At 43.5% G+C, this 16,015-nt stretch overlaps 1 non-coding gene across 1 annotated transcript; it reads left to right on the forward strand.

Moving 5' to 3' along the window:
* The first annotated feature begins 12,732 nt into the window (after positions 1-12,732).
* Positions 12,733-12,814, forward strand: trnas-aga (transfer RNA serine (anticodon AGA)). Its single transcript has one exon. It is a non-coding gene; the product is annotated as a tRNA-Ser (tRNA).
* The last annotated feature ends 3,201 nt before the right edge of the window (positions 12,815-16,015 follow it).

Below are 16,015 nucleotides of genomic sequence, written 5' to 3' on the forward strand. Positions count from 1 at the left end.
GATGACTGAATCAGACAGAAGGTGTATCACCAGAGCTGCACTTGACTTGCATTCCTCTCCCTCGCTGTCATATTTTCCTGGAACTCTGTGAGAACAAGGAAACAAAGTACATACTGTCATTCGGCAGCCTGCCTGTGATTTCCTCATTTTCAGTCACAACATGGCTTAGACCTCAGGCCACACGGTAATATTACTAACAGTATGAGAATATGAGTCGATAGTTCATCTGTGCCTGTAAATCTTTTCATTCTGAATGAACTATATCCGTGTCTGCTGCTTCGAAACTCGAACATGTGAATTGCTCCAAACTATGATTGAGGATTTCTGGTTTTGATTGACACACGTTGAGAAACGCCAGACAGCGTTCAAATGAAGCTTTCAGAGCACATTTTCGGATGCATTTGACAGAGACTAACATCATGAATCCAGTGTTAGCTGTGACAGAAGGAAATGAATACTCTCCTTGTTACTGATCCAGGCCACCTTCGCATGTAAAGCAAATGCGGTCCTGTTGTTACAGAAAGGATCAGTGCCCGGTAACTGTGTCCTTACAGTGGACATGATCGTAAAAATAAAGAATACCATGTTGAAATGTCCAGGAAATATTGGCTGAAAAGGCTCAGCCAGTTTACCCTGCAGCGCCAAGACAGAGGAACATATGTAACTGCCCTCTTAAACAGGATGGCCAGCAGTGATATAAACATCGCCACATATGAAGGACCACTGCGAATAGAAATTTGAAAATGAAATTCACGCAGCAGGTATTCGGAATTATATTCTTTCCACCGCTACAGTAGTATTGGGCGAGTAAATTCAAAACAAGGCTTGTTGATGAGTATGCAATAACGCCCCATTGATCATGATATGAAAGACTGTCGTCCGTAAAGATAGAACAACAATGTTTCTTCGTAGCTTTGTACGGGGCCACTTTCGCGCAAATTGATATTGCTACTCTCCAGAAAATATCAGGGCTCGCGGCATGCACTCTTAGAAATGGTGACCATCAGTGCTGGAAACATCCCTGCATATTCAGAACAAGGAAGAAAACATATCGAATAAAAGCGTAGATGGCAATTAATTGGACTTGTATTCCCTTTCAGCACAGCAGATAGAATGTGTGGGGATATACAGAGTAAGGTTTACTGACCAGGTCAGAAAGCAATTACTGCCACATATCTTGACACACAAGCCTATCTTTCTTTCCGTCCGTATTTTTTTGAAGCACCGATCCTTTCCGTAGGAGTTGAACATAGAACATAGAACATAGAAGAATACAGCACAGAGCAGGCCCTTCGGCCCACGATGTTGTGCCGAACTTCTAACCTAGATTAAGCACCCATCCATGTACCTATCCAAATGCCGCTTAAAGGTCGCCAATGATTCTGACTCTACCACTCCCTCGGGCAGCGCATTCCATGCCCCCACCACTCTCTGGGTAAAGAACCCACCCCTGACATCACCCCTATACCTTGCACCCTTCACCTTAAATTTATGTCCCCTTGTAACACTCTGTTGTACCCGGGGAAAAAGTTTCTGACTGTTTACTCTATCTATTCCTCTGATCATCTTATAAACCTCTATCAAGTCACCCCTCATCCTTCGCCGTTCCAACGAGAAAAGGCCGAGAACTCTCAAACTATCCTCGTACGACCTACTCTCCATTCCAGGCAACATCCTGGTAAATCTTCTCTGCACCCTCTCCAAAGCTTCCACATCTTTCCTAAAGTGAGGCGACCAGAACTGCACACAGTACTCCAACTGTGGCCTAACCAAAGTCCTGTACAGCTGCAACATCACTTCACGACTCTTGAATTCAATCCCTCTGCTAATGAACGACAATACTCCATAGGCCTTCTTACAAACTCTATCCACCTGAGTGGCAACTTTCAAAGATCTATGTACATAGACCCCAAGATCCCTCTGTTCCTCCAACTGACTAAGAACCCTACCATTAACCCATTGTTATTTGTTCTTCCAAAATGGACAACCTCACACTTGGCAGGGTTGAACTCCATCTGCCACTCCTTAGCCCAGCTCTGCATCATATCTAAGTCCCACTGCAGCCGACAACAGCCCTCCTCACTGTCCACAACTCCACCTATCTTCGTATCATCTGCAAATTTACTGACCCACCCTTCGACTCCCTCATCTAAGTCATTAATAAACATTACAAACAGCAGAGGACCCAGAACTGATCCCTGCGGAACTCCACTTGTAACTGGGCTCCAGGCTGAATATTTACCATCTACCACCACTCTCTGCCTTCGACCGGTTAGCCAGTTTTCTATCCAATTGGCCAAATTTCCCTCTATCCCATGCCTCCTGACTTTCCGCTTAAGCCTACAATGGGGAACCTTATCAAATGCCTTACTAAAATCCATGTACACTACATCCACTGCTCTACCCTCATCCACATGCTTGGTCACCTCCTCGAAGAATTCAATAAGACTTGTAAGGCAAGACCTACCCTTCACAAATCCGTGCTGGCTGTCCCTAATCAAGCAGTGTCTTTCCAGATACTTGTAAATCCTATCCCTCAGTACCCTTTCCATTACTTTGCCTACCACAGAAGTAAGACTAACGGCCTGTAATTCCTGGGGTTATCCCTATTCCCTTTATTGAACAGGGGCACAACATTCGCTACTCTCCAGTCCCCTGGTACCACCCCCGTTGCCAGTGAAGACGAGAAGATCATTGCCAACGGTAGTGCAATTTCCTCTCTTGCTTCCCACATAATCCGAGGATATATCCCGTCAGACCCGGGGAACTTGTGTATCCTCAAGTTGTTCAAAATGTCCAACACATCTTCCTTCCTAACAGGTATCTCTTCTAGCTTAACAGTCCGTTTCACACTCTCCTCTTCAACAATACGGTCCCTCTCGTTCGTAAATACTGAAGAGAAGTACTTGTTCAAGACTTCTTGTAAGATGATGAAGATGATGACTGCTCCCCCGCAAGATCACAGTGGGGCCAGAGACCTGATCGAGTTGCTCAGAATATTTCGTGTTTGCTGAGAATCACAGAAACTGAGATTGATGACACGTAGACACGGTGTAACAGCTGCCAACACATGTGAAGGGTTTTGGGACGGATTAGGACCCACTCTGGGAAAAAAAAACTTGATCCTAAGACTTGGGAGTAAGTGTTCAGGGAGAGGACTGGAGAATGGGGTTAAGAACGATATTAGCCAAGATCGAATGGCGGAGCAGATTAGATATTCTGAAAGCGCTAACCGTCCTCTTATGTCTTCCAATCTCTGGCCATCTGGTATCTAAGGAAATAGAAACAGAGTTATTTGTTCAGTTGGAAGTCGTGGGCAAAGTGAGAGATAGAACAAGCATGATACAATTTTAGAGACTGGGAAAATGTTTGGAGAGGAAGCAATAAATGTGAAGCTGGATATAAAGTTAATCAGAGACTCTCTGATTAAAAACCTGACATTTCACCGAACTGAGATCCAGGTTTGGCACACGACGAATTAGTTTGCTATTTTCTTCTGAGAACAATTCACCGGGCACAGCAATTTGCAAAGATCCAGCTCATTCCTCCCAATCACAAAGAACATAATTCACATCTTTCAGTTTTGTTATTTCTTCAAAACATTACAATCTATTTAACACTTGTCCTGGCATTTAAGATTCAACTCGAATATTTTCATATGAAGTGATTTCCAGTCACTCTGGCAGACAGTAAATCAGTCGGAAAATTACCTTCAGAAACCCAATCATTTCCGTTTACAGTGTTGGTAATTTCCCATCTGCTGACGAGACAGAGTCCTCACAATCAACATTTTCTTTGTTCTTCCTGCCTAAAACGTTTACCAATTCTTATTTTCAAGACAGGAGTTTTGTTTATAACACGTTCCAAGAACAGGACAGCCTTCCAATCTCCTGAAGCCGTTTCCAATTTAAAATGGAAGTTTTGTTCCTTTCCCACGGGAAAAGCAGTTAATGAGAAAGGAGTTTCCACGAGCTGAGTCCCAGGGTTTGGCAGGAAGCCCTGATTGAAGCTGCAGTGGCCGCTTTCAGTTGGCATCGGGGGAATTGGTGAACATGCTGTCGTATTCTGCTGCGTGTAACCGTATTGCTCCCTGTGGACTCGGGGTGAATCATGGATGAGTTTTTGGAACCACACTGCCTTCCAGTCTCTGGCCATCTGCTATCTAAGGAAATAGAAACAGAGTTATTTGTTCAGTTCGAAGTCCTGGGCAATGTGAAAGATGGAACAGTTCTGATGCAAAATTGGAGACTGGGAAAATTGTTGGAGAGGAAGTAATAAAAGAGAAGCTGAATATAAAGTTGGAAGTCAGGAGACATTCAATAAAAAAGAAGAGTGTGCAAAAGCAGGTGAAGATGGACATGGAAAAGAAGTGTCACTTGTCCCGAAGTCTTAAATCGATTATCTCTTTCCAAGATGCTACCAGACCTGCTGAGATTTTCCAGCAATTTAGAAACAGAAGATGGCAGTGATCCTGGACCAAACAGCTCTCCCGTGCTCTGGGGATATTTGACTTACTGTGTCTATGTCCCACACTGAAACCTCACGATCCTGCCGCACCTCCACTCTCGTTACTGACAATATACTGTTCATTACGTTAAACACAAGAAGAGCAATTGCAAAACGTTGAGGGAGAGTGCCCTTCGGTTTCCATCAGAACAATTTGAATCACTGAAAATTGGTTCAGGACCCATGTGACATTGATTGGTCTCTGTCAGACCCCTCGCAAGTGGCCATTCGCTTTCCGTGCCTTTGAACACTTTGGGTTGTGCACGGTTGGTTTGGAACCTCATGTTTTCAAACGGACATCATTCATTGTATTTTCGGCTGCACTGATAAAGTTGACTCTGGCGCCTCCAGTAAAATGGAAACAGTGTTCACTCAGAAACCGACGTGTGATCAAAAGCAGGAGGACAGATGTGTCAATGAAAGCAGCAAGAACATTCCCCTGCGAAGGGATGCAATACTGCACGTGGAACGAAGAGCCGGAATTGTATTAAGCAGTGAAAGCGCCCATTGCGAGGCTTGCACCCACCACCCTCAGATTAAGCATCTCACACTGCACCGACTGAGCTAACCAAGCACGGTGCACTGTGGATTAGTTTGCTATTACATTGCGAGCATAATTCATCAGCAATTTGTTAGGATCCAGTTCATTCCTCCTAATCACAAAAATATCATTCACACCTTTCACTTCAGTTATTCCTTCAAAGCATTACAATCTATTCTGCACTTGTCCCGGGATTTAAGGTTCAACCTTAATATCTTCATATTTTTACCCTCACCTTTATGTCGCTGATGTGATTTTCAATCTCTCTGGCAGACAGTAAATCAGTCGGGAAATTACCGAAGGAAACCCAATCATTTCCGTTTACAGTTTTGGGCATTTCCCATCTGCTGACGAGACAGAGTCGTCTCAATCAACACTTTCTTTGTTCTTTCTACCTAAAACCTTTACCACTTCTTATTTTCAAGTCAGGAATTTTATTTATAACACGTTCCAAGAACTGGAGCAACATTCCAATGTCGTGAAGCCCTTTCCAATTTAAAGTGAAAGTTTTGCTCCTTTCACACGGAAAGAGCTGTTACTAAGGAAGGAGTTTCCACGAGTTGGTTCCGCTGACCATTTGAGATACAGAAACTGGCAACGCAGATATCCAAAAGCAAAGTTATCGATGGGATATGAGGATCTGTCGGACAGCAGGAACTTGCGTTGTTTTCAGAGACGGTTGCTGATTTTCTCACCGAGAGGGTAAGCACACTGAGGAGCTGCAAACACTCAAAGTAAAAGGCATCCACACATGCGCAGTTCTCGCACATACATCCTCACTGACAATGCTGGTATTTGAAGCCACGATTCGATAGAAACTGAAGCTTAAAATCCAGCACATTAGACCGCACGACCACGCTACTACACAAAAGCCCACACTCAGATATGTTATGACTAGTGTTTCAGCATGGATTCACTTCAGGCACTTAGAACTCACAAATTTTATAATGAAAATGGCGTAATTTAAGAAGAAAGACCAAAAAAATGTACACACAAGGAACAGGCCCTTCATCCATTCAAGTCTGAACTGATCCAAATCTACTGTTTAAACCTGTCACCGAATTCCTCAGCATCTGTATCCCTCTGCTCCCCACCTACTCATGCATCTGTCCAGACGCCTCTTAAATGTATCTACCGTGATTATCTCTCCCGTCTCTGCTGGGAACGCGTTCCAGACACCCACCAGCCGCTGTGTCAAGTAGTTGCCGCTTGTATCCCTCTTAAACTTTTCACGTCTCACCTTGAAAGCGTGACCTGTCGGTATTTATTCCTTCAACCTCGGAAATAAAACTTTTCTCTATCTACCCTGTCTGTACCCTTCATGAGTTTGTAAACCTCAAAAAGGTCTCCCTAATATTTTCCTTTTTTCTAATGAAAACAAACCTAACCTACTCAACCTCTCTTCCAAGTTTGCACCATCCATATGAGGCAACATCCGCTTAAACATTTTACACGCCCTCTCCAAAGCGTCCACATCCTTTTGGTAATGTGGCATCCACAAAGTTACACAGTAATCTAAGTGTGGCCAGACCAATGTATTGTTCAATTTTAACATGACTTGCCAGCCATTTTATTCAATACCCCATCCAATGAAGCCAAGCATATTCTATGCCTGCTTGACCACTCTATCCACCTGTGTATAATGGACCTGCACTCACAGATCTCTCTGTCCATCATTTTTTTCCCCCAAAGCTCTTCCCTTCATTGTATAACGCCATCTAGAATTCGACTGACCGAAATGCGTCACCTCACATTTGTCTGTTTTGAACTCCAGCTGCCACTTTTCCGCCCAACTTTCCAGTATATCTATATCCTCCTGTATTCTTTAATAGTCACTTATAATTTCTGCTAGTCCAGAAATCTTCGTGTCATCTGCAAACTTTCTGATCTTTGCAACAGTGCTCTCTTCCAGATCATTTAAGTATATCACAAACAACAGTGACCACAACACTGACCCCTGTGGAGCACTACTGGTCATCTTTCTCCATTTCCAGAAACTCCATTCAACTGCCACTCTGTCTCCTATTGCTCAACTAATTCTTTATCCACCTGTCTAGAACACCCTGCACACTATGTTACTTTACGTTCTGTATTTGGTTACCATGGGGAACCTTATCTAACTCCTTACTGTAGTGCATGTATATGACATCAACAGCCTTTCCTTAATCTATCAACTTGGGCACTTCCCCGAAAAACTCTATGCCTCTCACTGATATGCACATTACTTTCTAAATATGAATAGATCCTATCCCTCAGTACCTTCTCCAGCAACTTTCCCAACACTGATGTTAGGCCCATTGTTCTGTAGTTATCCGGAATATCCCTACTATCCTTCTTTTACAGATGACAATATGAGCAACGTTCCAGTCGGCCAGAACCTCACCTGTGCTGAAGGATGCCACGAAGATATCTGTCAGGGCCCCAGCTATTTCCTCTCTCACATCACTGAGGAACCAGGAATAGATCCCATCCGTTCCTGGGGATTTCTCCACATTAATTACCCTTAGCCTGCACAACACAGCTTCCCTACGTATGTCAACATGATCCAGATGAATCAAATGTCTTCCTCTAGACTCAACATTCATCATGTTCCTCTCCTCAGTGAACACTGATGCAAAATAATCATTCAGAATCATACCCACTCTCTCAGATTTGACATACAGCCTTGCTTAATTTTCCTTTTGTGGACCAATCCTTTCTCTGGTTACCCGCTTGCTTCTTATATATGAATAATAGGCTTTAGGATTCTCCTTAATTGTGCTAGCGTGAAGTTGTTTCATGACCCCTTTTAACATCCTTGATTCCTTGTTTAAGACTTGTCCTACTCTTCTCATGTTCCTCCAGGGACCATTATGTTGTTATCTGCCGAGGCATTATGTATGCTTCCCTTTTCCTCTTGGCGAGTCGTCCAGTTGTCCTGTCATCAACAGTTCACGAATATTGCCTCTCAAATCCTTTGCCTTCAACGGGACATGCCTATCCTGCACTATATTTAACCTATCTTTGAAAGCCTGACAGATATGAACTGTGGACTTTCCTCCAAATAGCTGTGTCCAATCCACATTTCCGACCTCCTGCATAATTTTGATATAATTAGCTTTAGCCCAGTTTCGTACTCTTTCCTCAGGACCACTCTTATCGTTGTCAATGAGTATTCTAAAACTTACAGAATATTGGACACTTCCCAAAGAAATCACTCATGGCAACTGCTATCACCAGCCCTGGCTTATTCCCCAATATCAGTTCCAATATGGCCTATTCCCTAGTCGGACTATTGATATCCTGCTCCAGAAATCTCACCTGGAGGCTTCTTACAAATGGTATCCCATCCAGACGTCTGAAGCTAAGAGTATCCCGGTCAATGCTGGGAAAACAGAAATCTCCAATCAACACTAAATTATTGCCTCTGCGTCTTTCCATGATTTGTTTAACTATTTTTTCTTACACCTCACGCTCTCTTTAATACAGCCCCGAAAATCTAACCTCACCCTTCTTACTTCACTGCTCCATCCATAGTGTCTCACATGGTGTCCTCCTTTTGCACAGCCATGATATCATCCCTGACCGCAATGCAACTCCTTCCCATTTTACTTCCCTCCCAGTCCCGTCTGAAACGTCTTTATCCTAGAACATTTGGTTGCCAACCATGCCATTCCTTCAACTAAATCTCTGTGATCGCAATAACGTCATATTCCAGACACCAACCTCAGCCCTAAATTCATCTGTCTATACTCCATGCATTCAAGTAGATGCATTTCAGGCCACCAGTTCTTTTGCATTCATCTGCTCTCCGCCTACTCTTCCTCTTCCCATTATTAATGCTATCTTCCAGATTCTTAGCGTTTCCGGTTTCCACCTCACTGCCGACTTGTTTACTCTTGTGGTTCCCAGCCCCCTGCCACATTAGTATAAAACCTCCAAAACAGCAGTAGCAAAAACTCCCGAAAGGACATACGTTCCCGCCTGGTTCAGATGTAGATCGTCAATTTTCTTATAGTTCCACATTCCCCAGAACTGGTCACAAAATCCAACAAATCTGAAACCCGCCCTGCAGCACCATTCCTCAACTCACGTGTTCACCGTGCCATTTTTTAATTCATTTCTACGCTGGCAGTCACATGGCACCGGCAGTAATTCCGAGATTACTACCTTTGAGGTCCTCCACTTTAATTTCTCTCCTAGCTCCTTGAATTCTCCCTGCACGTCCTCATCTCGTTTTTTTTTTCGTTGGTGCCTGTATGCACCAACACAACTGGCTGTTCACGATCCCCTTTTCGAATGCTCTTCACCCATGGGCGACATCCCTAGCCTGAGCACCTGGGAGGCAACATAACTCTCCAGAATTGCTGACACTTCACAGTGAGTCTACCCACAGCTCCAGCGTGGCCACGCGGTCAAACAAGTGCTGCAGCTGGGCACACTTCTTGCAAGTGTAAGTTTAGAAAACCTTTACAAGGATTTGCAAGGTTTGCACTGCTTGGACATGAGAACGAAACTGAATAGGCTTCGTCAGATTCCCAGGAGCTTCAGTGCTTATATATGGCCTCACAGAAGCTTATAAAATCATGACGAAGACAGACAGAGTAAATAGTCAGGGAGCACTGCTTCACAAGACACGCGAGTTCAAATCTGCATTGCAAACGTTTAATGTAAGAGACGAAAAATTTAAAAGGAATGTGAGGGACACATTTTTTTCACACAGATGTTTTGTGTGTGTGGAATGAATTGTCACATTTAGTGGCAGTCTGGTGCACTCACAACATTTCAAAGGCATCTGAATTGATGCATAGACAGGAAGACCTTGGAGAGATAAGGCACAAATATTAGCAGAAATGTATGGATTAATTTCGGTTATCTATTCAGCAAGGGCAAGTTGGATCGCGGGATTTGTTCCCATGCTCGACAAGTCTGAGATGCTCCAGCCACCGGCAACGGTTTGAATACACCATTTGCAAAAAAAACGCATGTTGTTTGTTCCTCAGCCAGCGAGTTTGGCTATTTTGTTTGGATGAGCCCAACCGATCCAGAGATGAAGGTTTTCCGGATATTTGCTGCCAATGACCATTCTTCTTGACACTTTCCCAAGTTTGCCATCAAAGATTTTGGCTGAAGAAAAATACCTCACATATCGCATTACCAAATTTGGTCTCCAGCGAATCCAAAAACTGACAGCTCTTATCGTGGACCAGAATCAAAACTGAAAAGGCAGAACCATGATCAGACACACCGAAGCTTAAGTGCTGTCTGTGAGGCACTGTGAGTCGTCTCTGACATGAACTGCTCGCACAAATAACAGCGAGGCAATTCCAAACCTCCTGGAGATTTAGTGTATTGCCATGCCCCAGAATGTGCTCAAGTATCATAAAACAAAACACAACAACGAACCATTAAAAGTGAACATTTCCAAATATATCCGTAACTAAATTAGGCCATCAATGCGCCGGTGCCCCATTCTGATCGAGAGAGCAAATCACCTTTCTCCCTCACCAAGACAGTAATGAAGGAAATGAAAGTATAGCAACGTTTCACATCGCGATTGCCCACCTTTTCGCCACAGCATCAAAGAACGGCGAACAGATTCAATGCAGGATCTTCTTTCGAAATAACGGTGAAATAACTCTGTCTATTCACTTTCACAGTAAACGGGGAACAACGCAAGTTGTCTGAAATATGAATAACCAACATAGACGACTTGGGTCCCAGATTCTACTGATGCTCAGACTTTCATATGAAAAGGTACCTTGGGCGATTGCCGTACACCCAGAAATCTTCTGGCTGCCTTCTGTTTGCCCTGTCAGATTAACCTTATGCTGCTCGAATCGAATTTGTAGTTCTTGCCATTTGTCCGTATTGCTATTAGGGATAGCAGGTCGTGGCAACTCGTGACTGCCACACAAATTCTTTGCCAAAGTTGGATAGTCCCGCAACGTGATTCGTAGTGCACGAACTTTGCAACGAGTATATGCCACGCGGCAAGTTAAAAAGCATGCTTCCACTTATTAAAGTAAGTTTCTGGGAACTGACAGCCAGATTCCTCCTTACACTCGGAATTATGACAACACATAAACCAACAGCCTCTCTCAGAGACAAGTGACCACTGCCCATCTTGTGCCGGACATACGTAGTTGACAAGATTACACGCAGGGACTGCACAGAAAACTACAGCGGAGAAGCAGATATACGACAATCGAGCTGCATTCGTGCAATTCAGTTACCCTGTAAACCCCATGCACAGCTGTTCCTTGTAGGTGCATACAGGGCACTGAGTGTCTCTGACTCCGGGACTTGGAACTCGGATTATATGACCGTCTGCGGCACTGATTACTTCCTTGTGTGAGGTAACTCCCGATGGAACATATGTAAAACACGATAGCTCATTGAGAAATACGTCCAAAATAGTACCCAAGAGATGTATTTCTGTTGTGTTTCTAGTCCTGTTCCTGACATGACATCCATCATTGTACTTATTGTGTGCTTCCTGACGGTTTGGTGCATGCTTCCGTGATCGCATTGTGTGCAGTAATCTGCGTTTTAGCTGCAATTACGTGTGTTTGAAACCTCGGACCACCGGCCTCTATTTTATTTTCATCTTCTCGTGCGCAATTGCAACACAGTAAACGATCAATTAATATTGGGAAATGACATACACAGGCGTGTGAAAAGCCCAGTTTCCGTGGCAATTATGCAATGGATAGAGATTACTTTGGTTCAGGAGATAAGGATGGAAAGTGTGTTTGGGTAGAGATGAGGAACATTGAGGAAAGAGGAAACCAGCCGCTGTGGCTTACAAGAACACTAACAGTAACCATAGTGTAAAAAAAAGTACAGGAAAAAATACCGCCTGTGAATGATAAAGGAAGGCAAGAATTATGGGAGACATTCATTTCCCTTCTTCCTCTCCCCTTTGAATTGGAAAGAAACTTTGAAGAAAAACAATCGAAAAGTTATATATGCCCCATCGAACAACGTGCGCCGTACCTTGGTCATTGTTTACTGTAGATTAGAATACTTACAATGTGCAAACAGGCCCTTCGGCCCAGCAACTCCACACCAACCCGCCCGAGCCCAAATGCATTCCTTTCCTTTAACCCCGTCAATTTATCGCGGCCATTTCAACTAACCGGTACATTTTTGGACTGTGGGAGAAAACCAGAGCAAGCGCACGCAGCCACGGGGAGAATGTGCAAACTCCACACATTCAGTTGCATGAGGCGGGATTGGACCCTGACACTGTGACATTGTGAAACAGCAGCGCTCACGATGGTGTCAGCGTGAAATGGGACTTATTTGCCTTCTTTAATTGGGAAAAATCTCTGTCATTGTGAGCATCTGGAAAGATCGGTTCCTTCGCCAGAAAAAGATATGAATATGTCATTAAACTTTGTTTGTTTCATGTCCAAGAATACTCAGATCAATAGCTCCCTTGATTACCTCTGCTGGTCATGTTCGCAAAGAGATCCAGCAAATTGCCAAGTGTGATTTTCCTTTCAATGAATAATTTTGACTCAATTTGGCTGCAAATGTCTTTTCCTAACTTTGTGCTTTTCTTCTTTTACATTGGTGTCTCGCACCTTACAAATGACAGCAAAGGTATGAATGGAGATGGAAAAATTTAACTCAAGTCAGCGGCAGCTTTCAATGAGATCACGGCTGATTTGGTCAGTGCTCAGGGCGCGGCGCTGTCTGTAGTCATGGCCGAGTGGTTAAGGCGATGGATTAGAAATTCATTGGGGTTTCCCCACGTAGGTTCGAATCCTACTGACGACGTTATGAATGCTTCCCTGCTGCAACATTTCAAAGTTCAAAACGCCTGTTTTGCAAACCATGCCTGTAATTTGATTAGACTTGAGAAACTCGAGTTCTTCATCAGAAATGCTCCACACTTAAAACATTATCTCTGTTTCTCTTTCCAGATACACTGCTCGACACATCGGGTTTCTGCAGTTGTTATTGAACTCCCTGAGCAGAAGTGCTGCTTTTCATTAGAATCCTTTAATCCCTTGTCCTCTGTTCTCTGACTCTGGTCATTGGCAACACTTCCTCCTGCTCGTCAGAGTGCTCATTCCCCACCGCTCCCTCTCCCATCATTACAAATAACTGCAGGAAATTGCCACTTAAACATCTTTGTTCCAAAGTGAAACTCACCAGCCTAGGAACTCTCTCCACCAAACGGGACTTCTCATCCCTGGACATGGTGCAAGCCAGAGGTTTGTGAAGAGATACTATGAAAATATTGTCAGTTGGCAGTTGGAAAAATGCTTAGGAAGCAAACCATATAATTTAGGCTCCAGCTTTGGAAATCTTGAGAAACTCTTTGGGAAATGGAATCATAGGAGATTGAAGAAGTGTAAATTGTCAGTCCGAGTAGAGGAAGGGACATTGACTCTGATGTTCTCGGCAGAGGAACTGATCTGAGACATTGAAAGAATTCTCGCTCCCGTACGTGAGGAATGCAAACTTCATCTGGACTGTGGGACAATGAAAAACTCTGGAACACTCAAGACAATATCCAAATATTGACTGAGATCACCACAGTACGAGTACAATAGATGGGTCAGTTTTTGTCCAGTGTGTGCGGGAGGTCTTCCTGACACAGTATGTAGACATGCCTTCAAGGGAAGAAGCCACTTTGGATTTAGTACTGGGTAACGAGCCTGGCCAGGTTTTAGATTTGGAAGTAGGTGAGCACTGTGGAGACAGCGATCACAACTCTCTCTCCGGTTTACTTTCCTGATGGAAAGGGATAGATGTACTCCACGGAGCAAGAGTTTCAGCTGGTGGAAGGGAAATCACGATGCAATTAGGTAAGATTTGGGAAACGTAGAATGGGTTAGGAAACTGCAGAGTGTGAGCACATTAAAATGTGGAGCTTATTCAAGGAAAAGCTCCTGTGTGTCCTAGATTTGTATGTGCCTGTCAGGCAGGGAGGAAGATATAGAACGCGTGAGCCATGGTTTACTAAGGAAGTGGAATGCCTGGTGAAGAAGGAACAAAGTCTTATGTTAGGACAAAACGTGAAAACTCAGTTAGAGCGCTCGAGAGTTCCACCGATATCAGGAAAGACCTAAAAAGAGAGCTTAGAAGAGCCAGGAGGAGACATGAGAAGTTGTTGGCAGATAGTATCAGGGTTTACCCGAAGGCTTTCCATAGGTATGTCAGCACTAAAAGAATGACGAGAGTTAGATTTGGGGCAATCAAGGATAATAGTGGGAAGTTTTGTGTGGAGTCAGAGGAGATAGGGGAAGTACTAAATAAATATTTTTTGACAGTGTTCGCGATGGAAAATGTAAATGTTGGCGACGAAAATACATAGATACTTGCGTCTAGTGTAGTAGATATTGAGGTTCACAAGGATTAGGTAATAGAAATACTGCAGAGTGTGAAAACAGACAAGTCCCCTGGGCCGGATGGTATCTGTCCTAGGATCTTCTGGGAAGCAAGGGAAGAGATTGATGTGCCTTTGGAATTGATTTTCAAATCATCGTTGTCTACAGGAATAGTGCCTGTGGAATGCAGCATAGCATATGTTGTTCCCTTGTTCAAAAAGTTTCGTAGAGACAACGCTGGTAATTGCAGACCAGTGAGTCTCACTGCAGTTGTTGGTAACGTGTTGGAAAAGGTTATTATAGATAGGATTTATGACCATCTCGAAAAGAATAATCTGATCAGGGACAGTCAGCACGGTTTTGTGAAGGGTAGGCCTTGCCTAACGAATATTGTTGACTTTTTTGACAAAGTGACCAAACAGGTAGATGACAGTAACCCAGTTGATGTGGTGTATATGGTTTCAGCAAGTTGTTCGATAAGTTACCCCATAATAGGCTATTATACAAAATGCGGAGGAATGGAACTGTGGGAGAGATTGCAGCTTTGATCAGTAATTGGCTTGCCAGTAGAAAACGGTGTTGTAGTTGTTGGAACATGTTCTTCTTGGTGTCCACGTCTTGGCGGCGTATTTCAAGGGTCGGTGTTACATCCACTGCTGTTACATGAGATCTAACCTTGCCAATCAGTCTCCTATGGGGAACATTATTTAACGCCTTACTGAAGTCCATATAGATCACATTTACTGCTCTGCCCTTATCAAACTTCTTTGTTACTTCTTCAAAAAACTCAATCAAGTTTGGTAGACATGATTTCCCACGCACAAAGCCATGTTAACAATCCCGAATCAGTCCTTGCCTTTCCAAATACATGTACATTCTGTTCCTCAGGATTCCCTCCAACAATTGGAGTATTCTTGGCAGATGCAGTTTCATGTAGGGAATGCGAGGTCATATACTTTGTTGGGAAGAATCAAAAGACACACTAGTGTTAAAATCGATAGAAACGCAAAAGAAGTGCGGTGCAGAGGAGTCTCAGTGTTCTTATACATGAAACGGACAAAGGTTAATCACATATTTATTTATTCCTGGTAAAATAAAAGGCTTTTCTGATGCTCACAATTAAAGAGATGGTTTCCAAGAAAATAGGAAAATTAAGTCACCAGTAGAATAATCAATTACCAAGATATCCCTCGTGGTGTTTTATGGGACATGTGGGATTTTTTTGATTTTGGTTCTCCAAACGTTTTTACAATGGAACCGAGAGTTTTAGATGGGAAGTTAAGATCACGCATGACTATTGCCATTTTTGTCACTCACACGCATTTCCCCCCTTGTACGATTTATTTCCCTTTGTGGTTACTGCGAGTGGGCTTGTAAACTACACATGCTTGTGAGTCCATTCCTCACAGTCCAAAGATGTGCAGGTCAGGTGAATTGGCCATTCTAAATTGCCTGTAATGTTAGGTTAGGGGTATGGGTGGGTTGCGCTTCGGCGGGTCGGTGTGGACTTGTTGGGCCGAAGAGCCTGTTTCCACACTGTAAGTAATCTAATCTAATCTAATCTAATCAACTCCAGCCAAACAGACTTTACATCCTTATTTCCTGAATCATGGTAAATTCTAACCATTGCATAAATGTCATT

The sequence above is a fragment of the Chiloscyllium punctatum genome, unplaced genomic scaffold (assembly GCF_047496795.1).
Source record: "Chiloscyllium punctatum isolate Juve2018m unplaced genomic scaffold, sChiPun1.3 scaffold_126, whole genome shotgun sequence".
Taxonomy (NCBI): Eukaryota; Metazoa; Chordata; class Chondrichthyes; order Orectolobiformes; family Hemiscylliidae; genus Chiloscyllium; species Chiloscyllium punctatum.